Consider the following 27660-nt stretch of genomic DNA (forward strand, 5'->3'; position numbering starts at 1 on the left):
AATATTAAATGGAGAAAAACTGTCAGCAGTAAATTAAACTCATTGTATTTTAAAAAATATTTTGGCCTCAACAAACCCAAGAATTGTTTTCAAAGTCACTTTAAAACGCCATATCCTAGATTTCCCATGCCCTTGAAAAACATGTTGATAAAAAAGTTTTAAATTACAATATATGTTGAAACAAATAGTTGATGTCTATAAAATTTCTTATTTGAAACCACAACCACATTTTTAACAGTAAATACATTGTTTCAAAATATTAAAAATAGGCGAGGTGCAGTGGTTTATGCCTGTAATCCCAGCACTGTAGGAGGCCAAAGCGGGTGGACCACTTAAGGTCAGGAGTTTGAGACCAGCATAGCTCACATGGTGAAACCCCGTTTCTACTAAAAATACAAAAATTAGCCAGGCATGGTGGCTGGTGCCTATAAACCCAGCTACTTGGGAGGCTGAGACAGGAGAATTGCTTAAACCAGGGAGGTAGAGGCTGCAGTGAGCCAAGATCATGCCACTGCACTCCAGACTAAGCAACAGAATGAGACTCCACCTCAAAAAAAAAAAAAAGTTAAAAATTTTTCAGTTCCCACAGTTAGTAACCAAATGTCCTTTTCAAGTTTGATTTTTCAGTAGAAACACATAATTAAATCTTAGCCATTAATAAGGTGAGCCATTAGCAAAAAGTCTGTTAGCTTTGCTTTATGCCAGTGTTTTCTTGCAAGCTGTAATGTGGTAGATAACTCCAAAATTAAAATACAACTTTGTTTTAAGTTCAGCTTATGTAGTTAATATAACTTTACTGAAGAAAAAAACGTTTTGGTGGCTAGATTGGAAGAAAGGTAAAATCTACAATGCGAAGTTTAAAGTATGTTTTTATCCTGCTAAAATGTATCTGTTTTTGTTTGTACTAAAATAATTATTTACTAAAATAAATAATTTATGTGGTAAGAATCTTTAGCTGGACATTTTTCTTCCCTCATATTTGAAAGGTACCCATTTATGGTATTCTTCCTTTCATCGGTTACTTTTGGTACATTAAAATAGGAATGTAAATGAATTAATATTTTAATAAGTCACTTTTTAAGATGCTCACTCTAATTTGGGAAACTATCAGAAACTGTATTCTTAGAAATGGTTTCTTCTTCTGTTTTAATGTACACAGAATACGCAGTAGAACAAACGAAAAGCTAATAATCATCTGAACTAATTAGAGGGTGTTAAAACTGATCCTTGTAATGAAGATATCATGAAAAGTTATAAAACAGCAGAGATAACTTTACAGCCAATGGCAAATATAAAAATTCTATAACTTCAAAGCAAGAGACTTCAAACAAAAGCAGGAAAAGTGCTGAAAGAACAGGTTAAAAACATTAATAGGACCAGGACAGTATGCTAAGGATGGAATCTCGTGTGGTATCGTATTACTCTGAAATTCTGGTGCTCTACTTCAGAGGCAGCACAAGTAATAATTAAGATATTTTTTAATGGGTGCCCTTCTTAGTGCAGCCAGGTAAGAAAAACAGGAGGAATAACTCAGAGATACCATGCTCTGTTATCTGGCTTTCATTTTCCCTAATGAAGCTTTTTTACTCCTTTTTGTTAATGCATCATCAATTTCAAGAGAAAATACTATAATAATAATCCATTTGACAGTTGGATGAATAGTTCTCATTAATGTATAATCTGGACATAGAAGCTAGATTTAACACTGCATCAAGAAAATAAGTGATTTGGTAAGGTAGGTTTTAGCAATGGCTAATGAGGCGTGACAACTGTAATTAAAATTATCGTTACTTTTACCCACCCACAGAACAAACTGTGACAAATCTTAAAATGTTAAAAGTAGCAAGTTAAAAATATCAGTACTCTGCATGGCATACCTAAATGGCAGATTGCCTGCATTTCTGTGCTTGAACACAGGCAATTCCCTCTGAAGAGAGTAGTACATCAGCAAAATTCACAGCCCATTTTTCTTCTTATGAATATGGTGTATCTTCCATAGAAATTACTTACAAAAAACAAAGCTAAAAATAAACAACAAATCAAAATATTCCTGAGAAAATATTTACATTTTTTAGAAGTGCATTAAAAAGCAAAGATGAAGTACTACACTAAAACCTGTGAACAACTTTTAAAAAAATTATAGAGATACGTAAACAAAATTTTATAGTCAGCTGAGGAGGTTAACAAAGTTTTAAGAGAAACAAGAGAGGGCAAAGAAAAGTAAGCTACTCATTTCTCTAGTAAAGAGAACAGAACCTAAATGCTACCTAACTGCTTTCCATAACCATCACTACACCAACTTCTTGATGGGTCTAACATGAGCATCTATCTTGGGCTTGTCATACATACTCAACAAACCTACAAGTAGATGCTATGATCATGCTCTTAAAAAGTAAAATTCTATAGCTGCTCACTGAAAAAGTGATCATAGCAATTATATAAAGCCAATATACTTCCTTATTGGGTACAATAGCATGGGTACCTTAAATATGTCTCTGAAGCCTAAAGCTCAATGTTTCCAGATTAGTGAATTTTCTCCATTCACCAGTTATCAATCATGGTCCCAAGGTATGGAATCCAACTGGCTGTAACCCAACATTCTCATGAGAATAAAAAGGGAGAAAAGCATTGCACAAGAATGTCTGATATCTAGAATTACACAAGGTTAGAAATTCAAATACAATTAACCTTAAGTAATTCACCCTGTGTATCCAAAACTACTAGTCATAGTTCCATAGGGACTAGGGTTAAAAATCTTCACTCATTTTACCACAAAGAGTCTGTAGAAGTTCTGCTCGTATTTATAAATACTCGTGGCCATGTATAGCGAACGTGAAGAGCCATCATCATTCTGACCCTAACCGTTTCTCACTTTCTCCTGCCATTATGAAGACTGCTGCAGAGCAATTCCTTTTCAACCTTATTTAACATCTTCAACATGCCACAGTATCAATACACAGAAAAAGAGTCACATGCTTAAACCCTAGGAGATACTTTGTCATTTTAAAATCTGTGACATTACAAGTGGGGATATTTACTCTCTGCTCTGCATTGCCCTTGTTTTCACGTAGATGTTAATACCTTCCAAAATCTAGTAATTTCTTATTATTTCTAGATTTAACTACATGTTGCAGCAATTTAAATGAGAACAGCAATTGTTATGACTTTCCTTTTTTTTTTCCTTTTTAGTTTATTTTTTAAATTCAGTCTCCATAGAGACTGTCAAAAATTGCCAATGCCGACTATACTTCAAGTTGTCACGGCGGGGTATTGGGAAAAGTTTTTAATTAGCAATAATCGCGCCTCAGATAAACCTCATTGGCTACAATATTGCCACTGCAAAAAGCCTTTTTTTTTTCTTTTCCTTTTGAGAGAACATCTCACTTTGTCACCCAGGCTCAAATAGGGGGGCACCAAGTGGGCTCACTGCAGCCTCAACTTCCCAGGCTCAAGCCATCCTCCCACCACAGCCCCACAAATAGCTACAACTACAGGGCTGTGCCACCATATCTAGCTAACTTTTGTATTTTTTGTAGAGATGGGATTTTGCCATGTTTCCTAAGCTTGTCTCTAACTCCTGAGCTCAAAAGACCTGCCCACTTTGGCCTCTCAAAGTGGACAGGTGTGAGCCACCATGCCCAGTTACATTCCTTTTAACACTTGGGTTACATCTACTGAACTAATTAGAAAATGGCTAGGTAACTAAAGATAACTGAGAAAGTTTTTTGCAACTATACATTAAGCCCTGTTAACAAAGTCATATAACCAATCACTATCTATTGAATCATCCCATATAAACTCTGAAGGCTACTGTTATCATGAAACACAATGCAAACTTTTGACTGACTAAGTATCCTTCTCATCTATAAGAGGATGTTGGCCAGACTAATCTCAAACTCTTGGCCTCCTGCCTTGGCCTCTCAAAGTTCCAGGATTACAGGCATAATAAAACTTTCCTAAAAAGATACGCTTAGCCCCATTTAATCCAAACAGTTCCTGCATTTTTTTTGGATGAGACCTAAGATATTTTCTAACATAACGTAAACCAAATAACTTAACTCAAATATATTCATTTTTATAACAACAGTGTTTTGAAATATAATTCACATACAATAAATTCATTCCTTTAAAGCATATAATTCAGTGGGTTTTAGTATATTCACAGAGTTGGGCGATCATTACTATCTAATTATAGAACATTTTCATCATCCCCAAAAGAAATCTCACACTTATTAGCAGTCACCAATTTCCCTGGCCCTAGCCCCTACTAGCCAAGCTTTCTGTCTCCTTAAATTTGCCTATTCTGAGCATTACTTAAAATTGAAAGCATATCAGCTGGACGTGGTGGCTCACAACTGTAATCCTAGCACTTTGGGAGGCTGAGGTGGGTGAATCATGAGGTCGGCAGTTCAAGACCAGCCTGACCAACATGGAGAAACCCCATCTCTACTAAAAATACAAAAAAAGTTTTGTATTTTTAGTAGAGATGGGGTTTCTCCATAGGATTACAGGCATAGAGGTACATGCCTATAATCCCAGCTACTCAGGAGCCTGAGGCAGGAGAATTGCTTGAACTCAGAAGCCAGAGGTGGTGGTGAGCCAAGATCATGCCGTTGCATAGAGCCTGGGCAATAAGAGCAAAACTCTGTCTCAAAAAAAAAAAAAAAATTGAAAGCATAACATATGTGGCCTTTATTATGCCCTTGTGAGTCACCTATGTCACAGCATTTACCAATAATCCATTCATTTTTATTGCTTAATAATATTTCATTGTATGTATGTCCACAATTTGTTTATTCACTCATGAGTTGATAGACATCTGGGTTGTTTCCATTTTTTACCATTATTAATAATGCTGTTATGAACATTTGGCTAAAAGTTTTCATGTGACCAACTGTATACATTTCAAATCTCCTTTTTTGTCTTTCTCTATATAGTCCACATTATATAGAGGACTTTTACAACTATCAATGATAATGAGGAAGTATAATATAGTGATTAAAAGATTTGGCTCTAGAGACAGACTGTTCAACTTAAATGTTGTCTAAGCCTAAACCATGTATTGGGTGTATGAACTTAGGGAAGTTATTTAACCTCACTGGGCTTCAGTTTCCTCATTCATAAATAGGTATAAATTAAATGACATCAACTTACAATGTCACAAAACAACTTAAAATATTCTTAACATAAAGGAGACTATCAAAAAAAGAAGTTTAAAGAAAACAAAAACTTATATTCTGACATACGTTTTGATAAGGCACAATCACATGATTGATAACGTGCTAATCTTCTGTGTTAAACTTCTCTGTTTTGAGGAAAAAACGTTTAAAAATAAGTGAACATATGATTAAATGGTATAAAACAAAATATACACAAATGAGTACAAGTTAAACTGAGGACATCTCTGAATAAGATTAGTAGACCATATCAATGTCAGTATCATGGCTGTGATATGATATTACAGTTTTGAAAAATGTTGCCACTGGGGGGAAACTGAGCAAATATACATGGAATCTCTCTGTATTATTTCATACAATTGCATATGAATCTATAATTATCTCAATAAATATTTCAATTAAAAATATATGATCCCATATAAGGTTACTAAAAATCATTCACTTTTGTGCTTAAAATGGGTAGCTTTTATTGGACAATTGTCATAGCCTGTAGAAGTTAAATGTAAGGAATTACATTTAATTACTTTAACCATCATCACCATCACCAAGACACTTAACATTATATTTTTCTTACACATGGAAAATAGATTAGACTGGATGCGGTGGCTCACACCTGTAATCCCAGCACTTTGGGAGGCTGGGGCAGGCAGATAGCTTGAGGCCAGGAGTATGAGACCAGCCTGGCCAACATGGTGAAACCCATCTCTAATAAAAATAGAAAAATTAGCCAGTTGTGGTGGTGCATGCCTGTAGTCCCAGCTACTCAGGAGTCTGAAGCAGGAGAATCACTTGAACCTGGAAGGCAGAGGTTGCAATGAGCAGAGATCACACCACTACACTCCAGCCTGGGAGACAGAGAGAGACCTCATCTCAAAAAAAAAAAAAAAAAAGAAAGGAAAATAGATTATACTTTTTTTTTCAGCTAAATTACATGGTTTTTCACTAGTTCTAGAACATTTATTAAATATTGACTGAGAGGTCACTGGTAGGTTCTATTAGGGAATAGAAAAACATAGAAATCAGTGATTACCACCTTCCAATGGACAAAAAAGAAATATAATTTGAAAGAAACATTTGTAGTATTTTTAGTCAAACAACTGGTTCATTTTACATCCTAGACTGTCCTCTGAAAACACTTCATCCCAATTTATTCATCTCTTATGTATTTACTTTTTTTTTTTGAGATGGAGTCTTACTCTGTCTCACCCAGACTGGAGTACAAGGGCCCCATCTCGGATCAGTGCAGCCTCAGCCTCCAAAGTAGCAGGGACTACAGGCATGTGCCACCACACCCAGCTAATTTTGTATGTTTGTATGTTGGACAGGCTGATCTCATATTCCTGACTTCAGGTGATCTACCCGCCTCGGCCTCCCAGAGTTCTGGGATTACAGGTGTGAGCCATCACGTCCAGGCTCAAGTGATTCCTCTGCCTCAGCCTCCTGAGTAGCTGGGATTACAGGCATGCACCACCATGCCTGGCTAATTTTGTATTTTTAGTAGAGACAGGGTTTCACCATGTTGGCCATGTTGGTCTCAAACTCCTGACCTCAGGTTATCCGCCTGCCTTGGCTTCCCAAAGTCCTGGGATTACAGGCATGAGCCACCGCACCCAGTCTCATCTCTTAAATTCTCAGTTTATTTGGAACGTGATTTCAAATCAGTTTAGAGGAACAACTTTCAGTGAGTATAAAGCATTCATTGAGTTCTGCTTTTTTTGTTTTTGTTTTTTAATGAATAGAGACAGGGTATCTCACTATGTTGCCCAGGCTGGTCCAGAACTCCTGGCCTCAAGTGATCTTCCTGCCTTTGCCTCCTAAAGGGAGCCACCACACCTGGCCTGAGTTCTGAACTCTTAAAACTGCAGGTAGGATGATATTATCACAGAATTTATTTTTACATAATATATTGAAAATCCACCTACTACCTGTTTCTTCTTCTTGAAGCACGACAAATTTAATTACATGTCATTAAAAATGGAGAAAACATGTATCAAAGCTGATAGAATGTGCTTTTTTGTTTGGTTTTGTTGTTGTTTGAGATAGGGTCCCTTTTTGTTGCCTGGGCTGGAGTACAGTGGTGTGATCATAGCTCATAGTAACTTAGAACGTTTGAGTTCAAGCCATCTTCCTACCTCAGCCTCCTGAGTAGCTAGGATTACAGGAATGTATCATCATGCCCCACTAATTTTTTAAATTTTTTTGTAGTGACTTGGGCCTGTTGCCGAGGCTGGTCTCAAACTTGTGGCCTCAAGTGATCTCTCACCTGGGCTTCCCAAAATGCTGGGATTACAGGCATAAGCCACCACATCCATCCAGAATTTGTTATTTGGAATGGAGAACCAAATATCTATTCCATTGAGAAAAGATTATATATCTATTTTAAGTCAGCAAGTCTCTACAATGTACAATCTAGGACAAAAATAGTGCTGGAAATAAGCAGATACATGTAATTCTTTTTGGATTACAGTCACAATGATTCACATGCTCCCACTTTCCCCTTCTCCCTGTTGGAACCCTTGTCTCCTACTATACACAAAATCAACAGATGTACTGTATAACCTCCTTCAATAATGTTGCAGTATTCACTCACTTTTGGCAATGAGTTGAAAGAGAAATTGGAGATTTAGACCAAGTAAATACTGTATATTTGGCAAAATCATTTGTGGTTGTGTTCTTCAGCATAGTTTCCCAGATAACCACCAGCTCTACTTGGCAACTGGTTCTTCCCACAGTTAAGGCTCCAATTGTAAAGCTGGCTTGGGAGATATTCTACTGCTGCTGACTTTGGTACCATTACTATCCTTAAGAACTAGTGTGGGATGGTAGTATAATCACTGACAAAGTGTTACTCTGATTAACAAGTACTGACAGCTGGTCCAAAATTTTACCCCATTCCCAAGATAGGAAACAATTACATTTAAGCAGCCTACATCGTTATTTATAAAACAAAGACAACTCTTTCCAGTAATGTGAAATTGCTAAATAAGACTATGAAATTATATTAAAACAATAACAACAACACAAAACTGAATCTGCATTGGAAGCAATTAAAACATAAAACGTAGATCTAATATTTTCTAAATATTATTCTAAAACACTGACATTATACAATGTCAAGCATCCATAACTTCTGAAGATATTTTATTTCAAGGTAATTTTGTAAGAATTCATAAGAATTTACCTACTTGGACTTTGGGCAGGATGGAAAATACAGTTTCTGTGAGGCGTGCCTATGAATCATAAGAAGGGCTTCTTAATGAGGTCAGCAAATAAGGAAATACATTTTAATAGTGATAGTTTACTTACAACATTGTTTGGGGGTGGAGTCTTAGAAGAATTGATAGGGAACTTTTCACTTCAACAAGTGAAACTAAAACATTAACTCCAATTTTTGTTACCTATTACAAGACCAGTGCCCAATAAGAACTTTGGAATTCTTTCACAACAACTCCTTGGCAGGTGTGCTTCACTTGTTCTGGAAGTGATGTTCACTTGCCAATGTCTAGTAGGACCATGTGCCACTGCCTCAAAATCATATCAATTTCTCTGGCTTCTGGTATAAACTGGCACGTCAGATCTAAGTAAAGCCTTAAGAAGAGTTTGGCAAATATAACAATTTAAACAAAGCAAGGGATTTCTCTCACTGCAAGTTAACTTCTCATTAATGATTAATTCAATAAGAAAATAAGCAAAACAATGTCATAGCTTTAAAAAAGCTATCTATCTTGCTATTGTCCATTATCATGCTCCTAAAATTCAATAACCCAAGACAGTCCTATGTAATCTTTGGAGCACCTAGGTGGTATGATCACATAGATGGTAAATAAAGAACTGAGGTTATGTATTTTATTATAAGCTATCCCATACTTATTAAAAATAATTTCTCTTTTTCAACAAAGGATGTTGCTTTTATTCAGAGGAGTGACTAATATACACATCTCTTCCTTAAAATCACTGAAATACTTCATACAGTATTAATTAGCAGCTATTTTCAGCATAAACGCAGGATACATAAAATAACAAGTCTAAATTTGATGACAGGAAAAAACAAGTCTTTGTAGTTATATTCAAAATTATTAACCAATGTAGTTATTCTTATTTATTGATTTGAGTGGAAAATGTTGTATCTATTATTAGTTGAATAGCCTTAAGGCAGTAAATACCACAACGTATGAAAAGTTGTCCTCCAAAAGTAAATACTATTTTGTTAGCAAAAGGCATTGTTTATTTTTAATTGTGAATTGCTGAAATAATTAACCATAGTTTTCTCAATAGTTTACCATGAACAGCATTAATGGTAAAATCCTAAGTGTTTTTTTTTTTGTTTTTTTTTTTTTTAATTTTAGGGCAAATGAGAACTAACCAATAAACCATTTCTATGTCACAGAGATCAGTAATGCTTCTCCCATGTAATCATGTGAAGGAACGCTGTGTTATCAATGATTAAAGCAAACTTAACTACATTAAATTAACAAAGATCAAAATAGAAAGTTACACAGTGAGCTACTGAGGACAAATAGTTTTGGAAATACGATTTATGGAGAAATATCTATTATTGTGCTTTTCATTCTATCCATTTTTTAATCCTAAAAATTGTCTTCTAAATTTCAGCTCTATTATCCAACCCTTCACTAACACTTCTCTGCTTACTAACATTTAAAAACATCAATATTTATTGTGTTTAAATTTATATTCTATTCCAAACATTAAGCACACATACAAACATGTAAAAGAACATAACTCCCCCTAGAATTTCAACTTTCCATTAAAATGCAAATGTAATGATTTCATTAGCCAGGCAACAATACCCACAGTCTCACACCAAACCAAACCAATGTCTTTTCTCTGTGAATCCCAACGTCCCTTAAGATACAATCTTATTCCTAGGTTGGATCATTTGTTGATGAATATCTTTGAATTTGAGTTGGCCATTATAATCCCTGGTTGAAGGGGAAAAATCACAATGCGTGATTTGAGATCTTAAATTCATGAATGTATTCTATTCCCTAGACAGGTAAATATATAAATATTTCACTAAATTTTATGCACTAAATTTTACCACGGGAAAATAATCCTTTTCTCAATTCTTAAACATTAGATGAAAAAGGGAGAACTGAGTCAATGTAATTAAAAGTATATCATGAGGGTAATAACCAGCAAATAACACTTCTATTGCATTTTCGGCCTTTCCAGGAGTCTATCCAGGCCACTCTTTATTATGTCATAGGCAGAAAACTCTCCTCAGAAACCCTGTTAGCTTAATAAAACTAGACAAGCAGTCCCAGTGAAAAGATTCAGCAAGATGCGAGTGACGAGTGTGTGTGTGTACATGTGTGTATGAGAGAGGAGAGGGGGAGAGAGAGAGAGAGAGAGAGAGAGAGAGAGAGAAGACAGAGAGCTAGAGCGAGAGAGAGGGAAAGAGAGAGACAGACAGAGGCGCAAAGAGTAAAGAGGGGAGACAGAGAAAGGTGGAGAGATGAAAGACTAAAGAGAGAAGCCAAAAGAGAAATTGGATGGGGCTGTTACAAATCTGCTCTTCACTTCTTTGCTGGGATTGGGTTTCATTCTTTCGGCGCCCCTGACCTTGCAGTCTTGCAACTCTCAACGCTGCGCTCCCCACCCCCTCCCGCCCCCTCCCCGGGCCTGCGCCTGCCTTTGTGTCTGCCTGTCACTTACCAAGGAACCAAACCAAGCTGATTCGGGAGAAGCACAAAGCCGGGACACAGATTTGTCCACAAATTCTCTTACACACATTCCCCAGGCTAGAAGGCTCAGCCAGCGCAGACTGAGGTACCTTGAGAAAAGTGAGTTCTGGTCTTGTTGGGGAACCAGAGAAACTATTCTTTCCTCTTTCACTCAGCGCCGCTAACAAAACGCGCGGACTTAAGAAAAAAAACAAAACCCCACTCAGTGTACTCCAATTCCACTCCCTGTGACATTCACTTCGTACAGTCCCCAAAAGGGGGATAAGGAGGTAAGAACTGGCGGACACAAACCCAGATCCAGACTCAGACCCTAGAGCAGATAAAAGGGTCGAAAAACACTCTATCCGTGTTCTGTCTGAGGTTGTTCGGGATAAACGGGAGGCTCGTTTCACTTACACGAAAGAAACAGGGAAGAGGATTAAAGGGAAAAGTAGTGTCCCCCGAAGCTGAACTATTTTAGAAAGGAAAGCAAATTTAAACAATCACTTTTCTGAGGATTAAAAGGCTGAGAAACCGGCTCGTCAGAGGTACAAAGGTAAGTTTTCTGGGTAAGGAGGGGCGAACATTAGCAGGAGAGAAGAGAACACAGAACTACAGGTTTAAGAGGGGTGGGGGGAATTAAAACTATATTTGTCAGCCATGTTGAAGAGGCTCCAGTAATTTGTGAAGCTTCCCTCTTCCCTCTTGGTATTTGTGGGTGACATTACAGGGTTTGCTCCCCAGTCCCTGGAAGCCCGAGAGAAAGCGAAGGGGAGAGGAAAGGGAGAGTTTCGCGGCGTAAGAAAAGCGCTCTGACCTCGTTCTCGTCCCTCAGCCTTGCAGCAATCCAGCAGTTGCAGTCGGGTCTCCTTTCTAACAAATCCTAAAGGGCAGCCATCTTGCTTCCTTCTGCTTCTCTACGAAAGCAGCCTAGCCTCCGCATCAATATTCATAAGGCAGTTTGACGTCTGTTCTCATCACTCGGCGGGGTCGGCGTCTCGGGGCGGCCGCGCCGAGGGGGCGGACGTGACTCGCATGCGAGCGGGGCCTGGGCGCGCGGCGCTCGCGGAGGAGGCGGCGGCGGCCGCCCGAGGTCTGGCCGCTGCCGCTGCCGCCGGCTCTCCTCCTCCGCCCGGGCCTCCTCCCGCTCCGCCCCGGCCTCCTCCCGCTCCGCCCCGGCCTGCACCGCCGCCCTCGGGCCCTCAGCCCGGGCTCCCGGGCAATTAACCCCCTGCACCGGGCGTCCAGCACTAAGGCCCGCGGCACCTGGGGCCGGACAGCGGGGCGCGCAGTGGAGACCTGGGCTGCCCTCGCGCTGTGCAGTGGCGCGGGGGGAGTGGCGCGCCCGGATGAGCGCGGGGCGGTAGCCGGGACTGGCGAGAGCGGGGAAGGGTGCAGCCCTCGGGGACCCCGGGGACCTCTGCGGGTCCCCAACTCCGGGAGAAGACGCGAGGCAGGAGCGAAGGTGGGGGCGGGGTGGGGGGTTGGGATGGCATGGGTGCCTGGACAAGGACTTGAGAACCAAGATTTCCCTTTGAAACTTTTTGTGGGTCCGCGCTCCACCACCCCTTCGAGGTCTCGCGCACACCTCCCTGCGCACACCCACCTCCTCGCGGGTGTACCCGCACACGCCTTTGCATTGGCCGTCGCCTCCACCCACGCTACCTCTCCCCGCACCTCACCCCCGCTAGCGCCCACCTTCTCAGAGGCCTGAGTCTCTATCCTTTAGATCCCCTTGCCTGCGCTTTCCTGTCCTCCCTCTTCTGTCGCTTTAATCTCACTCAGCAGAAGCACGCCGGTGTTTCACTGAGGGCAAGCCCTTAGTGCTTTAGGGGCCTGTATTTTTAAAGACCCGACAAATTGGGAAATTGACCGAGTCCTGTTTCTCCCCGCCCCGGCCCACCTTCTGTTTACTTTGGCCACGTGGGCTGAGTAGAGGAGGGCGTCTCACAGAGTCGAGATGGGTTTCTCACCAGTGACCCTCTACTTCTCGCTAGTAGGCAATAAACCTGTACTTTCAAACGCTCATGTTACCTCCCGTAAGAGCCTCTACTTTGCAGAAGTTTCCACCAGTACAATTAAGTAATGAGTAATGAAGAAACCGACCGATACAGAGCTAATTCCGAATGACTGGTGCTTGATTTTTCCCTGACATTCGGAACCCTGTAACTAAGCTCTTCCTTTGACCGGAGTTTTTCTCTATTGCCGAGTAGTGTTACTTCCCATTCTAACGCTCCTCTTTCTTGTCATTAACTTTTTGTTTGAAGATGAGATGAAGAACAAAGCCCATATGAATCATAGTACGAATCATATCACCTCAGATAGTAGTTTTTGAAATAGTCCCTTCATCTTTAACATGTCACATTATTGACGTTCACATTTTAAGTAGGTATTTTGGTCACATCTTTTATGGGATAACCGCATGGTGATCGTAACCCTTAAGTCAATACTAGTTACATTGTGTAACCACACCTTTTTTTGGACTAATTTCTTCAGAAGTGAAGCCCTAATTTTATGAAATCGGAATATTTCCTCTTTGAAGAGTGTAAAAAAGGGAACTCCTTGCAAGTGCAACATTGTTGCTAAGAAGTTTAGTGTGTCCAATGAAACATTGTTTATTCCATTTTGAAACAAAGTTCACTCAGATTTCAGATTTTGCACAGGCTAACAAAAATGGTACATTTTCTCCTAAACATTTTAGGTGGGAATGACATTCCGTGTGTTCTAGCTGTGCATTAAAGTGTCACTTAAGTCTTGGCAATTGTTAATGCATTTTAAAATCTAAGCTGTTTGAAAAGTTCTTTGTGATTATAATTTCTTTTCTTTCTTTCTTTTCTTTTTTTGTTTTTGCTCTGTCGCCCACGTGGGAGTGCAGTCTCGGGATCTCAGCTCACTGCAACCTCCGCCTCCCGGGTTCAAGCGATTCTTCTGTCTCAGTCTCCTGCGTAGCTGGGACTACAGGCACGCCCCACCACCCCCGGCCCACCACACCCGGCTAATTTTGCATTTGTAGTAGAGACGGGGTTTCACCATATTGGCCAGGCTGGTCTCGAACTCCTGACCTCGTGATCCGCCCGCCTCGTCCTCCCAAAGTGCTGGGATTACAGGCGTGAGTCACCGCGCCCGGCTTGTGATTTATTTTTCCAGTTCAGGAAATAGAGTTCTCTCAAGACCGCGACATACGTTTATATAGTGGACAGTATTGCCGATTTGTTGAAACATGGGCTTTGGAGTTGGACAGAGCTGAGTGAGTCTTGACTCCGGCTTTTCCACTGTGACGGGTGCATTTTACTTAACTCTCTCAGTATCGGTTTCTTTTAATATGTTGAACAACCTGTAAGACAGAAGGGTGTGGTGAGTTCTTAAGAGCACTAGGTAAGTGCCCAGGTAGTTACTACTACTACTACTACAATAACAAACTACTTTTAGAAGTTGTTTTTTTTTCTTCTGACTGTAGAAATATATAGTTACATATCTACTTACACTTAATATATGGAAAATATTATATTAACATGTGTTTAATATACAAGTATCCGTATGTTCCTTTAGTTATAACTGGGAAATGATCTTGCAGGTCACCTCCTTCTCATTTCTTCTTTGAAAACTGCTCTCTGTTGTAACAGGTGGTTCTTGCCTATATGGAGTCCTATGTAGCTTGCAGTTGGTTTTGCAACAGGCCTTGAACATTTTCTTGCCAACTTCTTTCTCTGTATCTACACTCTACCCTCAACCATCATGATGTTTTTTAACTTAAAAGAAAATACATTACTCCTCTTGGCTATTGTGAGTTTTCAACAGCAAAAGGAAGTAAAATTCTGAAAACCTTCAAGTATAAAACACTTTAGGTTTTTTTTTTTATTAATTTAAAAAACTTCTTCCTTAGCTGCTATTTCTGGGAAAGAAAGGATATGGTTTGCGTAATCAGTTGTTTACCGAACACAGTGCAAACTTGTATGGGTAACTCAGAGCCAACTTTTATTAATTGTGTGCATTTTTGAGATTCCTCCTCCCATAGGTGTGAACAATCTATGTTTAAAATATAATTTGCTTTTTTTTAAACAACAATCAATTATCAAATTCTTTAATACTTTTCCCCCCTCAAACTAGAAATAGCAGCACTGTTTCCATACAGAGAGATCCTTGCCTCCTCAATGGAGAAAAAAACACTAATAGAACAAGTTCCACATGCTACTCTGTGTTAGAAAGTTGGCTTGATTGGCCTGCGCACCTGCTATCTAACTCAGTTGCTCAGTCTTTAAGTCTCTTAGGGTGGAGGCAGTTTCCTGTCTGCTGTTGTCCATTAAAGAGCTGACGAGGGCAGTTTGCTTTACAATGCAATTTTTTAAATACTGTACTAACACAAAAATAATAGGTGCATTCTTCATTTCCTCCCCACCTGCAGAATACAAAATTTTCTTTAAGGACTTGATTTTCTCTTCAACACAGAGAAATAGTTGTGATACACACTGCTTTGAAAGATTTCTAAGGTTTAACAAAAACACTAAATCATGGCCTGTTGTTTCCCATATCCAAAAACATGCTTCTGAAGTATAACACGATAAAGATTCTCTTCATGCTTAAAAGACAATTGACCATTAAACAGCATAGCAATCATTGCTGTGAAAAAGCTTTCTTATTTCTTTTCTTTGGTGACATTACTGCACATTACATGTAATGTGCAGTAACACAGAATGCTGTTTTTAACAGTCTCCAATAGATGAAATATTGAAATGTTTTATCTTATTAATATAAATTATTATTAATAAAAATTATTGTCTAACTGAGGGATTATGAGAGTCTCAATAGAATCTCTTTTCTGATGATTTCTACTTTTTTCTTAATTTGACTTTATCTGGTTAATTCTTCTTTGTATAATTTGAACATTGCAAAGAAACAATACAAATTATGTCATCTTAAATTAGTAAAATCAGCAACTATCCAAGGTGTGTACTAATTTAATGGGGTCAAAGTAGAATATAAAACTGAAAGGTGTTGCCAAGGGCATTATAGAAAGAGTGTTTCTGAGGAGGAAGGATCACTTAAGCCTAGGAATTCAAGACTGTGAGCCATGTGAGCCATGACTGCACCACTGAACTCCAGACTGGGTGATATTGCAAGACTCAAAAAGAAAATAAAAGAATATTAGAATCATTAGTGGGACAAGCATCATGGAAATTCCTTCAGAATTATGACAAACATTGCTAATACCAATCTCCCACAATTTTAGGGAACATCTTTTTCTCCTCATAAATTTTGACTTCACAATCCAGTAACTACTCTTTTTGTCTTCATTCAAATTTAGTAACTCACTTAATTTCTCACTTTATTTTGAAAGAATAATTTTTAACTTTAATAATGAATTTCAATAATCTATAAAATTTAAGAATTAGTAATTGCCTCAGCATCATTTTATAGGACTCTATAGTTTTTTTGGCATTTATATACACTATTATGACTTAATACTCAAAATCATGTCATATTAAAAATGGCATTTATATAATTTCCATCATATAAATATTAAAGGTGAGGTTAAGTGATTTATTTAGGGTCAGACATCCTGTAAATAGAGAGCACCTTTCAAATATAAATTTTGTGAATTAAGTTTTATACCAAAGCTATCCTTCTGTTTTTTTCCTGCTTGTCCTCCTCTAATTTTTCTTCCTCAACATTATTAGTACTGACTGGTAAAGAAATCTTCCCTTCAAAACCCCATGGGAATTTTTTATTATCCTTTGCTACTTAAAAAAATTAAAAACTCGGCACCTACATTTACTTAGCACTCCAAAAGTAATTTTATTTGTTAAATACTGGCTATCCACCAAGCATTGAAATAATTGTTTCACATTCATTATCTCTTTTAATTTAATACTTATTACAACAAAGTAAGTTAGGTAATACCTTATTGAGAATTAAGGACTGAGTAACTTGGTTTGGATAAATAGCTGGAACAATTGTCTAAATCAGGGTTAACTGACTCAAGCTGATGATCTTGCAGGTTACCTGGTGCTGTCTCCCAATTTATCAGATCAGACATCTATGTTTGCCCCGTGATAAGTTTTTCACACAGTATGTTTTATAGCAATAACATCAGCATTTCCCATATCTTTCTTATACTAAAAAAACAAAAACCTCTTTTGTCTAAATCTCTACTTTTTAAAGAAAAATTGTTTGCTTTCTACTGTTTCTTTACTTTCCAATTTTGTGTCAGGAAGTTAGCATGCTTGAACTCTTTGGAAGAATAATTACATTCATGTAATACGCAAATGTGATACTGTACCCCTTCCCCACAACCACTTTAATATGTGTCTTAACTCACTAACAAATTGTTTGCAAAGGTACGTTCTAGTGTATGTTTTCAATATTGGCATGCAATTGCACCTTTGACCTGCCCTTGACTTTTATGAATGACTTAGGGTTCATTCCGCCAAGCAAAGAAGCTGGCAGGTGGAAAGAGCGCCATCTACTGAAATCGTTAACCAGAAAAGGGTCTTCAGTGATATTAATAAATTACTCAGAATGGGATAGCACCAAATCTTTCAATTGGGAAAACAAATGAAAACTCACCTAGGGAGCTTCTGAAAAATATGCATGTCTAGGTTCCACTCCTCTACCCCTACAAGCCTTTTGGAGATTCCGATTAATGAGTTCTGGGATGGGGCAGGAGTAACAATACTTTTCAAATGATTCACAATGAGATGTACAAAGTGTGCTTGAAAATTACTGGGATAGCTTAATGTGTGAGAATGAAATAAAAACTCTTAGTGTTTACATCTATTATGAATAGTTAATAAGCACACAATATTGTCATTCATAGAACATCCCATGACAAATAACAGATATTGTATATCTCTCTATAGTATAGTGGAACTCTCTCATTTGCAAAGATCTTGCAAAACTGCCTGTAACTCTTTTGATATTTCATATTGAGTAAATCTTTCTGAATGCTCCTGTGATCAGTTAAAAAATTGAGGAAGAGACAAATAACTAGCAGCTGAAGAATGACTCAGATTATCAGTAGTGAAAAAGAACGATTAGGGGAAAAGGTAAGTGACAGGAACAGTTCCCTGGAGCAGTGAGGAGAAAGAAGCCTGAGTCCCATGTGTGAAGAATATTATTTTGTTGTTGTTCTCCTGGAAAAATTCTATTGGTAGAGTTTTGTCAAAAAATGTTAAAGTTTTTAAGCCATTCCTGTAATCCTGGCAATTCGACAAGTTGAATATGATTGTCTTTAAAAAGAAATAATAATCATGCAATAGTTTGTGAGTGTTATCATATGGGATCAGGCTAACAGTCCTGGAAGAAAGACCTATAGAGACTAAACAGTTTTTAGGCCCCAGTAAGCTAAATTCTTTCCTTTCCTACAGACACCCTCCATTGAGAAGGCAAATTAAAAAGGAAGTCAGTTAGCTATTAGTTGATATCCAGTTTTCTTAAAATCTTCCAAAGTGTGTTTTCATATTTTCTGGAGATGTGTGGGAAATCGAATGAGCTCTGACTCAGATCCAACTCAAAGCCTGTGGAAGCCTGAGTGGCTAAGTAGTTTCCTGCTAAGCTCGACACTACCAACCTCTGTTTAATTTGTTATGTTATATATCAGATTATTATGATTTGGCAGAAAACTTTCTTGATCTGTTAGTAATTAAGCATACCTCTAAAGTGAACATGGGTTGGTTGCCAGACAATTGTTCTGCATTTCACAATGACTTATGTCCTCAAGAGAATAAATTAAATCCAAACAGGGACCACAGAACAGGGGTTTCTGACCAAAAGGCTGGGGTAGAAGGTGAAAACACACACACACACACACACACACACACCCCTCAGAATAGCAAAATAAATCCCAAAGGAACATTTCATTGAGGTTCCTTAACTCATTTTTCTGCTGGTCAGGTGCATGCTGATCTAGGGTGATGATGATATATTTTAATGAAGGAAAGTTTTCTGAAACCCCTTTAATAACACAATGTCAACAGGCACTGTCTACTAGTGAGCAAGAGCTAGGGAGTCTCTAAATTTAAAATTGGTGAAACAGTAAAGTCATAATTTTGATAAGTGAGAATTGCTGTTAAAGGTAAAGGTAGTATGAGGTCAAAAATAGATATTAAAAAATGTAGAAAGAGAAACTCCAAAAGCACACTTATTGGAGGTGTTAAACTCAGGCAATAAGTGTATGATAGGAGCCAAGATTGTAGTCTAGCCTCCACTACTAAAAACCTACAGAAAACCTTTAAAATGCATTATCTCATTTAGTATCTACAGTAATCTTGAAAACAGGGAAAACGATTATAATCTCCATTTTATTGAATTTTATTTTTTAACAGCAGGGAACATGTGTTTAATACATGAAGGAACGTGTCAGATTAAGAACTTGCCCAGGGTGACACAGCAGGTGATAAATTCTCAAATTCAAGTTTTCTTCAGTATTCTTTCCACAAACTAAAGGGAAATAAGCCAACTCTAATTCTTTCCTCAGGGCAGAAAAGAAGCTCTTACCAACTTGTGACATTGTATCTTAGGTTGATACATTTTCATTCCTTGCCTGTGCTTACAGATAGAGGAGAATACTACAGTAAGGGAAATATTTAGGAAGACAGTGCTAGGTGTATTTGTTTTAAGGAGGCTATCCACTGTGATAGTAATTCTGTTTATTCCAAATGTCAGATGAAAGTTAATTTCTTCCCTAAAAAGATTTCGAAGGAAAAGAAGAATAAATGATTCAAAGACAAAATGTTGGCACTCTTCCTTGCTCTCTCCCCTCAAAAGCAATGGAGAAAGATGTTTGGGTGAAGGGGAGAGAGAGAAGGAGAGAGAAAGAGAGAGAAAGAGGGAGAGAAGTTGTGTGTTTGTGTGCGTTTGTGCGTGCGTGTGGGTGTGTAATGGGAAGAAAGGCATTAGACCAGAAGGTTATAAACTCAAAGTTTTATAAAATGAATTTTTAAAAAAATTTTGAAATTTATTGGCTGGGCACAGTGGCTCAAGCCTGTAATCCCAGCACTTTGGGAGGCCGAGGCGGGTAGATCACGAGGTCAAGAGATCTAGACCATTCTGGTCAACATGGTGAAACCCGGTATCTACTAAAAATACAAAAAATTAGCTGGGCATGGTGGCGCGTGCCTGTAATCCCAGCGACTCAGGAGGCTGAGGCAGAAGAATTGCCTGAACCTAGGAGGTGGAGGTTGCGGTGAGCCGAGATCGTGCCATTGCACTCCAGCCTGGGTAACGAGCGAAACTCCGTCTCAAAATAAATAAATAAATAAATAAATAAATAAATAAATAAATAAATAAAATACCAAAAATTACCTGGGCATAGTGGCGCGTGTCTGTAATCCCAGCTACTCAGGAGGCTGAGGCAGGAGAATTGCCTGAACCCAGGAGGCAGAGGTTGTGGTGAGCCGAGACCCTGCCATTGCACTCCAGCCTGGGTAACAAAAGCGAAACTCCGTCTCAAAAAAAAATTGAAATTTATTGAAACAATTCCCCTCTTTATTGATTAAGGCTGTAGGGGGTGGGGCTTGGTGGATTTAGTTTAGAGTTGCAAATTCATGTATTTTCTAAACTCAGGCCAGGTGTAGTGGCTCATGCTTGTAATCCAAGGATCACCTGAGGTCAGGAGATTAAGACCAGCCTGACTAACATGGTGAAATGCTGTCTTTAAAAAAAAAAAAAAAACTCAGAATGAAACTTGATGCGTAGAATCTGGAATGAGTGAAACAGTTTGCTGTAAACTATTTTATGAAAAGACAAGTTTCATATAATTCTGGTAAATAATAATGTTCTCCACCAAGGCTACTTACCAAGCAATAATGCTTTTCACATATCCATTTTATTTGGAAAAAAGGCAAATGTAGACTGTATTTATTATAGAATTATTAGCTTTTGGAAACAATAATTACTTTACTTGATAGCATACATTTTTATTTTTGAATTTTAAGAGACTTTATTGATGGCAGCCAATGGGAAATATGTGAAGTTTCATAGTAATTTATAAAATTCAAAATCATAGCTGTGGGTTGACAAAAGAAATAGTTACAGACTTCACTTTTAGTTGAGACTTTTGAATGGCTTTACTCCTGAAAGGTATGTGCCATGAATTGAGAGGAGGGAGGAGCTTATCAAAGATTTTAAGATGAATAAAATCTAACATAGGACATCTTTACAGATATTTTTTGTTAAAAATGAAACTGTAGAAACGAATCTTGTTATTCTTATTTTCCATTGCATAAATGGTTGCTCAAATATGAATTTCTGATTTATCATAGTTTATGGTAATACATTAAGAGACTTATGTGTCATTGGTGTTTTGATTTCTACATTCTAGAGAGACAATTTAATCAGTGAATGACCAAAACCAAACACAGTAAACTATGCCACCATGGGAGTCTGCCCAGGAAATCTCCAAAATACAGAATAAGAAAGATCAGAAGTAGATGGAAATACTGTCATAGACCATCTCTCACGTGTGTTATAAGAATGACATATTGTTCTTCATTCTTTTTTCACATTAGTAGTGACATTTCTCATGCTCTGTTTCTCCAGCTTTCGAGTTATGTAAAGAAAAGTATGCCAGGATGCAATAGGAAGGGTGCTTAATATTCATCCTTGTAGGTTCAGGGAAAACTTTCCATGAAAGTAACATTTGAGGCCAGGTGTGGTGGCTCATGCCTGTAATCCCAGCACTTTGGAGGCCAAGGTGGGCAGATCACCTGAGTTCAGGAGTTCAAGACCAGCCTGACCAACATGGTAAAACCCATCTTTTTAAAAAAAAAAAAAAAGTAATAAAAAAAAGAAAGAAAGAAAGTAACATTTGAACTGAGATCTTAAGGAGGAATAGGAATTATTGAGGCCAAGTGGTAAGTCAGAGAAAAGTGCTTGCTTTAGATCAATGACTGTATCTATATTAGACACATGAGAGAGCATGACATGTTTGATAAAATAAAATTAATTCCTAAAGACTATAGAAAGTAAAAAAGAAGAGCCCATAGTATTGTGATGCAGCAGTTTGCAGGGATCAGATAATGAGGGTTACTTTAAATCATGGTAAGGGTTTGGATTGTGGCTTAAGTGCACTGGGAAATCAATAATGGATTTGAAGAGAGAAGAAAATTATTGGATTTGAAAAGAGAAGAAATTTATTAGATTTGAGCTTTGAAAATATTTCTGTGGTTGCTGAGGGGAAAATGGATTGAGAGAACACAATAACAGAGGCTAGGGTACCTGTGAGGAGAGAGTAGAAAAATTAGAGTGGTCTGGATGAGAAATCATGCAATAAGAGAGAAGATAGAAATGGGAAGATCCGGAGGTATTAACAGAAGGAGTAGGAATGGAGCTCAGTAACTACCTTGGAGCAGGGTGAGGTGGAAGCAGAATTGAGGATGTCACCCAGGTTTCTTACCTGGCCCACAAAATGATTGGTAGTGGCTTTCACTGGATATAAGATAGCAGGACCTAGGGGTAGGCATTTGGGGGCTGTGGGAAGAAACAATCATGATGAACAAGTTAAGATTCAGGCACTGGAAGGACACCCATTAGGAGACACACAGTGAGTAGCCACGTATCTGAGCCCAAAATTCAGGAAAAAGACCCAGACTGGAGTTAGAAATTTGTGAATCATCAACCTAAAGAAGCAGCTGAGGAAGATAACCTCATACACTGAGGAGAAAAAAAGTGAAACTCCAGAAGAAAAACAAAGGAACACTACTCCTGAGGTTTGAGAGAAAGAAGAGAAGCCCCCAAAGGAGAAACCCAGATGTGTGTGGCTTTATGGGAGCCAAACTAAGGAAACGCTTCATGATGGAGCATTATCAGGGCCACATAGTTACTGAGCTATCAACTGAGACAAGTAATAAGAAGTGTCCCTTGGATGGGGGGTGGTGCATTCATTGGCATCCTTGGCAAAATGAGTTTTAGTAGAAGAGCAATGGTGCCAGAAGCCAGATTGCTTGAGGTTGAATGCTAAACAGGAAGTGAGGATGTAGAGATAGTGAGTACAGATGACTATTTAAAGAATGTTTGCTACAGAGAGGAGGAAGGAGATAGCAGAGTAGTTACAGGGGGATGTTAGATTGAGGAAGGAATTTTTTAAGATGGGAAAGAATTGAGCATGTCTAAATGCTAATGGTAGAGACCAAACTGAGGTGCGTAAAGGGAAGAGAAGATAATGTATTGAATAAGGTCCCTGAAAAATTGGGTCTTTTAAAAAATCACTCTACTGAGAAGCTGAGGTAGAGAAGAGGTCTTATCCTTTATAAGGATCAAACCCCACCCCCTTCAGCTTTAATCAATAAAATAAAATTGTTTCAGTACACTTCTTCTGTGTGATGATAAGACGGGATCAGAGTTACCATGGGTTTGGTCCAGACCAGTAAAATAATGACTATCATAATAAAGTAAGTCACAGAAATTATTTGGTTTCCCAGGGCCAAGTGACTCACTGTAAAGTTTTCTTTTTATAGTTCAGGTAAATTTTTAGATTAAATCCCAAGACCTGAGGGAATTTTCACTATGTGCCTCTCCACAATTGGTGTATAGTCTCCATAGTTACTGATACAGGCTAAAATAGTCAATTTCATTGTGCCCTCCCCCTCCCATGCCATCTTTCTTACAATGGCAAAAGGATCTTCATCTGGGTGATGTACAATGGTTATGGTCTTAAATCTATGCTTGCTACTACAGTGACAGTTCTGTGATCCAAGAATACTCATAAGAGTATTGCTTGGCCGGGTGCGGTGGCTCACGCCTGTAATCCCAGCACTTTGGGAGGCAGAGGTGGGTGGATCACGAGGTCAAGAGATGGAGACCATCCTGGTCAACAAGGTGAAACCCCGTCTCTACTAAAAATACAAAAATTAGCTGGGCACAGTGGCGCGTGCCTGTAATCCCAGCTACTCGGGAGGCTGAGGCAGGAGAATTGCCTGAACCCAGGAGGCAGAGGTTGCGGTAAGCCGAGATCACGCCATTGCACTCCAGTCTGGGCAACAAGAGCGAAACTCTGTCTCAAAAAAAAAAAAAAAAAAAAAAAAAAAATTATTGTTTGTGCTGGGCACAAATAACATGCAGGCATATCATGTTCCATTGTGCTTCATTGTATTGCACATCACAGATACTGCATTTTTTACAAATTGAAGGTTTGTGGCAACCCTGAGGTGAACAAGCCTACTGGCGCTTCTTTCCAAGAGCATGTGCTCACTTTGTTTCTCTGTTTCACATTTTGGTAATTCTTACAATATTCTAAGTTTCATTATGATTGTATCTGTTACAATGATCTGTGCTCAGTGATCTTTGATGTTACTATCGTAATTGTTTTGGGGGCAAAAATGTACCCACCTAAGATGGCAAACTTCATTGCAATAAGTGTTCTGCATGCTATACTAATTGGCTGTTCCCTATCTCTTTCTCTTCTGGGATCTCCATATTCCCTACAACATACCAATTTTGAAATATAAGTCAAGTAATAACCCTACAATGCTACTAAATGTTCAAATGAGAGGAAGAGTGGTGCATCTTACTCTAAATTAAAAGCTAGATGTGATTCAGTTTAGAGAGGAAGCCCTGTCAAAAGCCAAGGTAGGCTGAAAGCTAGGCTTTTCTCATCAGTTATCCAAGTTGTAAATGCAGAAAAAGAAAAAAAAAATGGAAGGAAATTAAAAATGCTACTTCAGTGAACACATAAATGATAAGAAAGCAAAATGGCCTTATTGTTGACATGGAAGAAGTTTTAGTGTTCTGGATGAAGATCAAAGCAGCTACAACATTCCCTTAAGCCAAAACTTATTCTAGAGCAAGCCTGTAACAGTCCTCAATTCCGTGATGTTTATGAAAGTGGTAAGGAAGTTACAAAAGAAAACTTGAAAGATAGCAAAAGTTGGTTCATGAAGTTTGAGGAAAGATGCCATCTGCATAACATAAAAGAACAAAATGAAATATCATGTGCTGATGGAGAAGCTGTATCAAGTTGTCTAGAAGATCTAGCTAAAATAAATGATGAAGGTGGCTCCACTAAACAATAGATTTTCAATGGAGACAAAACAGCCTTATACTGGAAGAAGAAAGATGTCATCTAGGACTTTAATAGCTAGAGAGGAGAAGTCAATGCATGGCTTCAAAGTTTTAAATGACAGGCCAGCTCTTTTCTTAGGGGCTCATTCAGCTGGTGACCTTAGGTTGAAGCCAATTTACTGTTCTGAAAATCCTAGGGCCCTTTAGAATCATGCCAAATCTCTTCCTGTGCTTTATAAATGGAACAATAAAGCCTGGATGACAACCTATCTGTTTACTACATGGTTTCCTGAGTATGTTTAGCCCACTGTTGAAACCTGCTATCCAAAAAGAAAGGAGATTTATTTCAAAATATTACTGCTCATTGACAATGCAAGAGCTCTGAGAGAGATGTGCAAGGAGAATAATGTTTTCATGCGTGTTAACACAACATTCATTCTGCAACCCCTGGATCAAGGAGTAAATGTGGCTTTCAAGTCTTATTATTTAAGGAACACAGTTTGTTAGCCTATAGCTACCCTAGATAGTGATTCCTTTGATGAATCTGGGAAAGGTAAATTGAACATCTTCTGGAAAGAACTCTCCATTCTGAATGCTGTTAAGAATATTTGTGATTCGGCCAGGCACAGTGGCTCACACCTGTAATCCCAGCACTTTTGGAGGCTGAGACAGGCAGATCACGAAGCCAAGGTATCAAGACCATCCTGGCCAACATGGTGAAACCCTGTCCATAAAAAAAAAAATTTTTTTTTTAATTGTGATTTAGAGGAGGAGGTCAAAATAGCAACATTAACAGGAGTTTGGAAGAAGTTGATGCCAACTCTCAAGGATGACTTTTAGGAGTTGAAGACTTCAGTGGAGAAAGTAACTGCAGATGTGGTGGAAACAGCAAGAGAACTAGAATTAGTTGAGAGTCAAAAGATGTGACTGAATTGCTGCAACCTCATGGTAAAACTTGAATGAATGAAGAGTTGTTACTTATAGATGAGCAAAGAAAGTGTTTTATTGACATTAAATCTACTCCTGGTGAAGACACCATAAACATTGTTGAAATGACAACAAAGAATTTAGAATATTACATAAACTGAGTTTATAAAGTAGCAGCAGGGTTTGAGAGGATTAGCTCCAATTTTGAAAGAAGATCTGTGGATAAAATGCTATCAAACAGCATCACATTCTACAGAGAAATCTTTTGTGAAAAGAAGAGTTAATCAAATGGCAAAATTCATTGTTTTCTTATTTTATTTTTATTTTTATTTATTTTTTGAGACGGAGTTTCGGTCTTGTTACCCAGGCTGGAGTGCAATGGCGCGATCTCAGCTCACTGCAACCTCTGCCTCCTGGGTTCAGGCAATTCTCCTGCCTCAGCCTCCTGAGTAGCTGGGATTACAGGCATGCACCACCATGCCCAGCTAATTTTTTGTATTTTTTTTTTTTAGTAGAGATGGGGTTTCACCATGTTGACCAGGATGGTCTCGATCTCTTGACCTCGTGATCCACTTGCCTCGGCCTCCCAAAGTGCTGAGATTATAGGCTTGAGCCACCGCACCTGGCCTGTTTTCTTATTTAAAAAAAAATTCCCACACACAGCCACTCCACCTGTCAGCAACCACCACCCTGATCAGTCAGCAGCCATCAACATTGAGGCAAGAACCTCTGCCAGCAAAAAGATCATGGCTTTCAGGAGGTTCAGATGATTGTTAGCATTTTTTAGCAATATTTAAAAGTTAAAAGACATAATTCTATTGCACACTTCATACACTACGGTATAGTGTATAAACTTAACTTTTTTATGCTTTGGGAAACAAAAAAAAAATTATGTGACTCACTTTATTGTGATATTTGCTCTATTGCTATAGTCTAGAACTGAACCCACAAGATCTCTGAGGTATGATTGTATTGCCTCTATATTCTTGTAAGAACTATGGAAGGTAGATATTATTATCTTTAGCTTACAAATGAGTAAAAGCTCAGAGAAAATATATAAATCCCTGCAATCAAAGAACTGGTAAATGGCCAGGCATGGTGGTTCAAATCTATAATCCCAGTAGTTTGGAAGGCTGAGGAAGGTAGATCACTTGAGGCTAGGAGTTTGAGACCAGCTAGGCCAGCAAAGCAAATCCCCCATCTCTACTGAAAATATAAAAAAGTTAGCTGGGTGTGGTGGCACGTACCTGTAATCCAAGCTACTTTAGAGACTGAGACAGGAGAATTGCTTGAACTCAGGAGTTGGAAGTTGCAGTGAGCTGTGAGCCAAGTTCTCACCACTGCATTCTAGGCTGGGTGATAGAGCTGGATTCTGTCTCAAAAGAGCTGGTAAATAACTGAACCAGCACTACACCTAGGTTTATCTATTTCAGATGTTGAACACCAGTGTAAAGCGCTCATCCTCTGAAATAAGCTATGTTTTTCTTCAAATTACCCTCATGGCAGTGTTATTATGTTTTACAACTAATCTTCTCTGTTACACAATAGAGAATAACCAATAGTGAGAGATATTGGTATTGGTATTGGTATACAAAAGAAAGAGAGAGTTGATGAAAAACTAGATCCAGAAATAGAAAGATCAATGGGAAAAAAAATAATTACTTTCAGCACCGATGTATTCCTTCACCTTTCCCGTTTTTTTCACGCCTTTATTTCTTCATTTGGTAATGCCATGTTTTTTAATTTACAGAGAAATTTTGTTTTCATGGGGCTAAAATTACTTAGATACTTAAATTTCAATTATGATAAAAGATACAAAGAAAAGGTTTGGAGACTTTGGGGGAAGGTAACAGGAGGAATACAATCCAGTTTATGAG

The 27660-nt window shown here is 38.3% G+C and overlaps 1 protein-coding gene, 1 non-coding gene and 1 pseudogene across 7 annotated transcripts in view; 1 reads left to right on the top strand and 2 right to left on the bottom strand.

The window, feature by feature from the left end:
- The window catches only part of TET2 (tet methylcytosine dioxygenase 2), a 130858-nt gene extending 118900 nt beyond the window's left edge, over nt 1–11958 (bottom strand). For 3 of the 5 annotated variants that reach the window (XM_035293205.3, XM_002745526.6, XM_078366748.1), the window contains exon 1: nt 11679–11958. The gene's annotated coding sequence lies outside the window, so the exon portion shown is untranslated. Of the gene's footprint in view, nt 1–8362; nt 8408–11678 lie in introns of all 5 variants that reach the window. The other 2 variants (XM_078366749.1, XM_078366750.1) reach the window with 1 other exon arrangement.
- Nucleotides 3208–3348, bottom strand: LOC118152439 (U4 spliceosomal RNA). Its single transcript, XR_004741205.1, has one exon. It is a non-coding gene; the product is annotated as a U4 spliceosomal RNA (small nuclear RNA).
- Nucleotides 11888–27660, top strand: part of LOC108590839 (nucleoporin Nup43 pseudogene) — a 43135-nt pseudogene continuing 27362 nt past the window's right edge. Inside the window, exons 1-2 of the transcript XR_013533005.1 lie at nt 11888–12326; nt 13737–14236. The product of XR_013533005.1 is annotated as a nucleoporin Nup43 pseudogene (transcript). The remainder of the gene's footprint in view (nt 12327–13736; nt 14237–27660) is intronic.

This window comes from Callithrix jacchus, chromosome 3, assembly GCF_049354715.1.
Source record: "Callithrix jacchus isolate 240 chromosome 3, calJac240_pri, whole genome shotgun sequence".
Classification (NCBI taxonomy): domain Eukaryota; kingdom Metazoa; phylum Chordata; class Mammalia; order Primates; family Cebidae; genus Callithrix; species Callithrix jacchus.